The 7,565-nt window shown below is 39.0% G+C and overlaps 1 pseudogene; it reads right to left on the bottom strand.

The window, feature by feature from the left end:
* Window positions 1-4,185: 4,185 nt before the first annotated feature.
* Window positions 4,186-4,295, bottom strand: LOC142442084 (small nucleolar RNA SNORA70; annotated as a pseudogene).
* Window positions 4,296-7,565: the final 3,270 nt, after the last annotated feature.

Here is a 7,565-nt window from a genome sequence, read left to right as displayed (position 1 = left end):
GTCAACTATGTTTGTGAAAAGGAGGGTAAGTCCATTCAGTGGGGAAAGAAGAATCTCATCAATAAATGATGTCAGAGGAGTCATATTTCCACATACAGAAAAATGAAACTGGATGCATGCCATACACCATACACAAAAAGAAATGTGTAAACTAAAAGCATAAAACCCTTATAAAAATGCAGAGACAACACTGTTAGGTCTAGTTTTTAAAAATGTAATATAATAAGAAAATTAAAAGAAAACAAATTATCAAAAGACTTTACATAAAAAGCAAAAGCTACCAACTTCAGAAATCATAATCCAATAAGACTAATAGACAAAATATGAGAGGGCTTAAAATAATTCATTTAAAGATAGAATTAAAAGATAAAGAATTTTTCCACAAACTCTTTGAAGCATCTTCCTTCATATACATAAGACATCAACAACTGAACTACATACACAGACCAAAAGAAGATAGCCCAATCATGATATGGGCAAAGAACCTGAACAGACATTTTCATAAAGAGGACATTAAATGAGTCATCAAACACATGAGATTTACTTAACATTTTAGGAATTAAATTGTGCCCCACTGCCCAAATAAGTGTCAATATGACTTGGCTCTGATTCCCAATAATATATAATCACCTTCCATTTTGTGATCTGATATCGTTTTCCTCTGTGGACTGCTAACAGCAAGGCCAGTAGAACAGTGGCAGGAGGTGAGCCTCACGCTGGAGGGCACTCAAAGTATGCCTGAGGAAGAGCTGTCCTCTCAAGTCAGAGCGGACCCTGATGACATGATAGACTAAAGTCACTGGACCTTCACTTGCTGAGGAGGCCTGACACGAAATGAGAAGGAACAGCTGCAAACATCTGTTAGCAGTTGGAACATGGATTATATGAAGTATACATCTAGGAAAAATGCTAAAAACGATATGGATTGCATCAAGATTAATATGTTTAACACTAGTGAGCTCAAATGGACTGATATTGGTAATTTTGAATCAGGATATGCCAGGATCAACAATTCAAGAGCAATGGCTTAAACTTCATCGTCAAAAAGGACATTTCAAGATACATCCTGAAATAGAGTGCTGTCTATGATAAGATATCTATCTGCATACAAGGAACTCTAGTCAATACATCTATTATTCAAATATATACATCAATCACTAAAGTTAGTAATGAATTGGTGCATTTGAATTATGATACTGGTATGTGGCATGCACCATGGACTGTCAAAAGAACAAACAAATCTGTCTTGGTCTTGGAAGAAGTACAACCAAGATGCTCGCTATGGGCAAGGATGGTGAGACTTTATCTCATGTCCTTTGGACATGTTATCAGGAGAGACCAGTCCCTGGAGAAGTTTGTCGTGTTGGAGGAGCAGCAAAAAAGAAGAAAGCATTCAATACCAAACATATTGTGTATGTACTTCTGCACCTTTCTGAAATATTGAAAATACCATACCTTGAGTCAGGTGCACCTTAGTCCTCAAAATAACATCCTTGGTTTTCAACATTTTAAAGAGGTCTTGTGATGCAAGATCATTTTCCTTTTTAAAAAAATCATTTTATTGGGGGCTTACACAATTCTTTTCACAATCCATACATACATCTATTGTGTTAAACACATATATACATTTGTTGCCATCATCATTCTCAAAACTTTTGCCTTCTACTTGAGCCCTTAATATCGGCTCCTCATTTCACCCCTCCCTCTCCACTCCTCCTCCCTCATTAATCCTTGATAATTCATCAGTTATTATTATTTGGTCATATGTCACACTGTCTGACGTCCCCCCACCCTCTTCTCTCCTGTCCATCCCCCAGGGCGTAAGTCATACATAGATTCTTGTAATCGGTTCCTCCTTTCCACCCCACATTCCCTCCACCCTCCAGGCATCGCCACTCTCACCACTGGTCCTGAAGGAGTCATCTGTCCTGGATTCCCTGTGTTTCCAGTTGCTATCTGTACCAATGTACATCCTCTGGTCTAGCCAGATTTGTAAGGTAGAATTGGGAGCATGATAGTGGGGGGGGGGGGGAGGAAGCATTTAAGAACTAGAGGAAAGTTATATGTTTCATTGTTTCTTCCCTGCACCCTGACTGGCTCATCCGCTCCCCACAACCCATCAGTAAGGGGATGTCCAGTTGCCTACCAATGGGCTTTGAGTCTCCACTCTGTACTCACCCACATTTACAATGATATGATTTTTTGTTCTTTGATGCTTGATACCTGATCCCTTCGACAGCTTGTGGTCACAGAGGCTGGTGTGCTTCTTCCATGTGGGCTTTGTTGCTTCTGAGCTAGATGATTGCTTGTTTATCTTCAAGCCTTTAAGACCCCAGAAGCTATATCTTTTGATAGCTGGGCACCATCAGCTTTCTTCACCTCATTTGTTTATGCACACATTTGTCTTCAGTGATCGTATTGGGAAGGTGGGTACCTACTGATATGATTTTTAGTTCTTTGCTGTCTGATAACTGGTCCCTTCTACACCTTGTGGTCAGACAGGCTGGTGTGCTTCTTCCATGAGGGTTTTATTGCTTCTGAGCTAAATGTCCTCTTGTTTATCTTCAAGCCTTTAAGACCCAAGATGCTATATCTTTTGCTAGCCAGGCACCATCAGCTTTCTTCACTACATTTGCTTATGCACATATTTTTCTTCAGCAATCGTGTCAGGAAGGTGTGCATCACGGAATGCCAATTTAATAGAACAATGTGTGCAAGATCATTTTTCTTTGGTGTCACTAATCTAACCAACAGAGTAGGCCAGACCATAATTTATCAGAAGGATGTTTCCTGAGAAATTATTTGACCTGTTCTTTATATACATGTAATGTGTATATATATATATATTTAAATAAAGTTATTTTAAAAGAAATACATGATTCTGACAAAGATACTGTCAAATCCAGTGGTTAACAACAAATATCACGATTTGGAACACATTATATATATGTATTTCCTAAATCATTTTGTTGGGTGTTCTTACAACACTTATCAATACATACATCCATTGTGTCAAGCACATTTGTTGCCATCATCATTCTTAAAACATCTGGTTTCCACTGGAGTCCCTGACATCAGCTCTTCATTTTTCCCCTCCTCCCTCATGAATCCTTGATAATTTACAAGTCATTATCATTTTGTCCTATCTTACACCATCCAACGTCTCCCTTCACCCACTTTTCTGTTGACCGACCTCCAGAGAGGAGGTTATATGTAGATCCTTGTAATCGGTTCCCCCTTTTTACCCTTCCTTCCCTCCATCCTCCCAGTATTACTATACTCACCACTGGATCTGAGGGATTCATCTGTTTTGTATTCCCTATGTTTCCATTTCCCATCTGTACCAGTGTACATCCTCCAGTCCAGCTGGATTTGTAAGGAAGAATTGGGATCATGGTATCTTAAAGGCTTGAGGGTAAACAAGCGGCCATTTAGCACAGAAGCATCAAGACTCACATGGAACAAGCACACCAGCCTGTGTGATCAAGAGGTGTCGAAGGGATCAGGTATCAAACATCAAGGAACAAAAATCACATCATTGTGAATGAGGGGGAGTGCAGAGTGAGGACCCAAAGGCCATTTGTGGGCCACTGGACATCCCCTTCCAGAAGGGTCTTGGGAAGGAGATGAGCCTGTCAGGGGGAAGGGTAGCAACATACAACTTTCCTCTAGTTCTTTTTTTTTTTTTTTTGCTATAACAACTTCTGAGATTTTATATATATATATATATATATATATATATATATATATATAAATCAAGGAGTTCAATTTTTATTTGGTGCATACAAGTGAGGCAGCACAGGGCTATCAAGGTCTGCATGAACGCAGGGCCCACCACTTGTCCAGGGGCCATGGTGAGGGATGGACTTGACTCCACAGCCATCCGGAATGAGGCACCTCTCAGCCACCATATCCTCAAACTCATCAGCATTAAACTTGGTGAAGCCCCACTTCTTGGAGAGGTGGATCTTCTGGTACCCAGGGAACTTGAACTTGGCCTTGCGTAAGGCCTCAATCACATGTTCCTTGTTTTGAAGCTTGGTACAGATGGACATGATAACCTGGCTAATGAGACTCTAGCCACCATGCCTTGAAGTTTCCCTAAAGCACCTCGCATCCCAGTGTGGAGCCTAGTGTAGGGAGAGCAGAAATTAGCCAGGCCAGAGGCATCAAAAAGCAGCAAAAGGCTGTCTCCAAGGTCCCTTAGGGCAGCCTATACATACCAGTAGGCTTATTGTTTGCAGCCATTGCACACTGGCCCCCACAAGGAGGATGGTCAGTTTAATTGGCTACAACTCCTCTAGTTCTTAAATGCTTCCTTCCCCCAACTATCATGATCCCAATTCTACCTCACATTATATTTTTCAGTGCATTGAATTCCTTGTTTAAAAATGTTTATAATTACCATATATGTTCCTGTATAATAAGCCAAGTTTTTCAGCACATTTTAAACAGTTTTGTGGTAAAATTCTGTGCCTCAGTTGATATTCGGGTTGCCTTATACTGGAGTAGTATATATGGTATAAGATCAATTAAAAAGCAATAGGCATTGAAGAGAAAACTGAAAATAATTCAATGTTATCAGTACCCATTATTTTCTCTATCCAGATTACTTACGCAACTGGAGTAACTTGTGAACAATTAATTTGACTTGTAGAGTAAAATATTTAGAATTTTGGAAGAACATCCTACTATGGAATTTAAGCTTCCTAAAACCAGCCACATGGCTTGATTATCGTGCCAAATAATGAAACTGTTGATTAAAGTAATCACTAGTTTAGAGAGGAAATATGTTGACCAGATACTTTAGAATTGGAGTGAATTCCCCAAGTGCAGCCACCATTCAGTCTGAAACAAATATGATCTTCTCTGGAATATGTGTTGGGCATTATTTATCAAATTACACTAAAAATTCTTTCTCATCATCTTTGAATTAGTACTACATCTGATGGGTCTTTCCATTGTCATTTCAATCAACTTATCAATAATAGGCTTTTTAAAGGGCAAATATCATTACAAAGACTTTGCATGTATTTCTTCATTTATCTGTGCAGGTGACAGAAATAGTTCTATCAACATAGCTAAACAAGGGACACAAATTTACAATTCACCAAATCCATCACTAGTCCAGAAAAAAATTCATTATTTGTCTTCCTCTTCTTGCTGTTTCTAGCAAAATGCCTTGAATACAGTAACTCATAAATGAATGAAGTAAGAAATGAATTCTTTATGGTATTGCTTGTAGAAGTCATTAGAAATTTTGAAGCCTAGTTACTGTCCTTACATTAAATTCATTCCCTTTTCTTGGCAAATGCCAAGTAATGGTAGAGGTCACAACCTTATGTTATTATGAAAAAAATCTAAAAGGTGAGAAAAATGTTCAGTAAACAATCTATAAAATGCATAAATCCTTATAAGTACCGCGCGCTAACCGATTGCGCCACTGGAGCTTCGAAAATGCATAAATCCTATACAAGTAATCAAAGGTTGAATATATAATATGATTACATTATGTAAAATAGACAAAAGAGGCTGGGATATAATTTATTACATTGTTAACCTTGGGTATCTTTGAATAATAGATTATCATTTGGTTTACATTTTGAGAATCAGGAATATGACACAATTATATGTCCTGAGTTTAGGATTCAGCTTTACAGACCATCACTGTTTCCATATCATTATACAAATCACCAAAGACATATTTCAAGTGACTTGATGAAACAGCGTAACGCTTTACTTTGTTTCTCAGAAGCAGGCCTTTTCTTCATAAGCAAATTTCCTTACATTTATTCCTTTTACCTTTTTTGGATAAATAAATATATATACATATATATGTGTGTGTGTGTGTGTGTGTATAGTAGTTAGTTCAAGAATCATTTGTTGGCCCTTAGGAGTGTTTTCCAGTCCAGTCTGTTGGGGCACCACGCCCTGGCCCCAAAGTCCACTTTCAGCATTCCCTGGGGACCTTGCCACTCCATTCCCTTGCTGTTCCACTGCACTCCCCCAGTGGGATAAATATATTTTGTATCCATTTCTACCACTCGTATTTCTAATTCGGTTTTCCTAGTGTCTTAGTTTATTCGTGCTGTCATAACAAAAACATTACATGAGTGAGTGCCTTCAAAGACAGATATTTTGTCACTGTTCTGCAGGCTAAAAGTCCATATCTGAGTCCTGGCGATCCATGTTCATTGCTTCTCTGAGTTTTGCTCTTCGTTTTTGGTGTCCTCACATGACATTGCACCTCCCTCCTCTGTGTGTGTGCGCGCATGCGCATGTGTATTCTGCTCTTATAAGACATCTCAGAAGTGATTTGTAGGACAGTGTAGAGAGAGGTGCAGTAGAGGGTTGGTAGACACTTTGTTTCTGGGAGAGACTGTTACATTAAGTGTTAAGAAAAGTGGAAGAGCAATAGTTAGAGGAGGGAGAAAGAAAGAAAGGAAAAAGAAAGCAAAAAAGGGAGGGATCAGTTAGTGTTAATTGGTAGATTAAAAGAAAGGAAATTGTGCCCCCAAATGCCTTCTTTTGAAATGATGGAGGAATGGGTAATAATATTTGAGATTTTAAAAAAGTAGACAAAATTTTAAGAGTACTGTCAGCTTTTGGTTTTATGACGATGAGAAGTGTGATAGGTAGGTTTATTATGCCAACCTGGCCAATAGGAATATGTGGGATTAGTAAGGTTGCAGTTTGATTGGAGGCCAAAGAGATAAATGGCTCGGCAAGGCCCATCCCTCTGTTTCTTGCTTTCTGGTGATCAGGCCAGCATGAGACTGCTTTAGCTAGTTCTCTGCTTAACTTGTGAGCTATACTACCTGTGGGACAGCCAGCCCATGGATCATGTCGCTAGAGCTTGAGGTTCCTTTGAGACCGGCTTTGCCATCCTGCTGGTATGTACATTGCTTGACCTAGCGGCTGTCAGATCTTGCCATCTTGCATTGCTTGAGTTCGATATCTAGGGTCCTGAGCTGCTGACTATTGGTGGCGTGCCCTGCTATTTGCTGCCTGTGGATGAACTGCCTTCATTGCTTTAGGGAAGACTCAGATGTCTGCTTCCTTGACCTTGGACTTGGCAGCCAATGTAAGTTGAAGGACTTCCAGTATATTAACTGTTCCATGGAAGTGAGTTGAACTGAGCCCTCTGTACTGCTATGTGGACTAATGAGCTGTTATATTCCTTTGTGCTCTATCTATCTATCTATCTATCTATCTATCTATCTATCTATCTATCTAATCATAAGTGTCCTGGTTTTGTTTCTCAAGAGAACCCTGTCTAAAACAAGAGGTGAATGATTAATGAAAAGAAAAAATGAGGGGGAAAAAGGTAAAAAGGAGTAGGAACTAAAAGTTTCAATATTAAAGTTAAAGAAGGAAAGGACAAGAAAAAAAGTATTAAAATAAAAATAGAAATTAGAGCCCTAGAGTAAGAAGCAGAAGAGCTGCTAATGTGTGTTTGGGCCCTAAGCATTTCCCAGGAGCTTTGTCTCCGGTGTGGGTGCTAATTTATGGACTAATGATGTGTCAAGGGACTAGGAAAAAAAGTAAATTGAAAGAAAAAAAAT

This window comes from Tenrec ecaudatus, chromosome 2, assembly GCF_050624435.1.
Source record: "Tenrec ecaudatus isolate mTenEca1 chromosome 2, mTenEca1.hap1, whole genome shotgun sequence".
NCBI lineage: Eukaryota > Metazoa > Chordata > Mammalia > Afrosoricida > Tenrecidae > Tenrec > Tenrec ecaudatus.
This window is presented reverse-complemented; position numbering and strand designations above follow the sequence as displayed.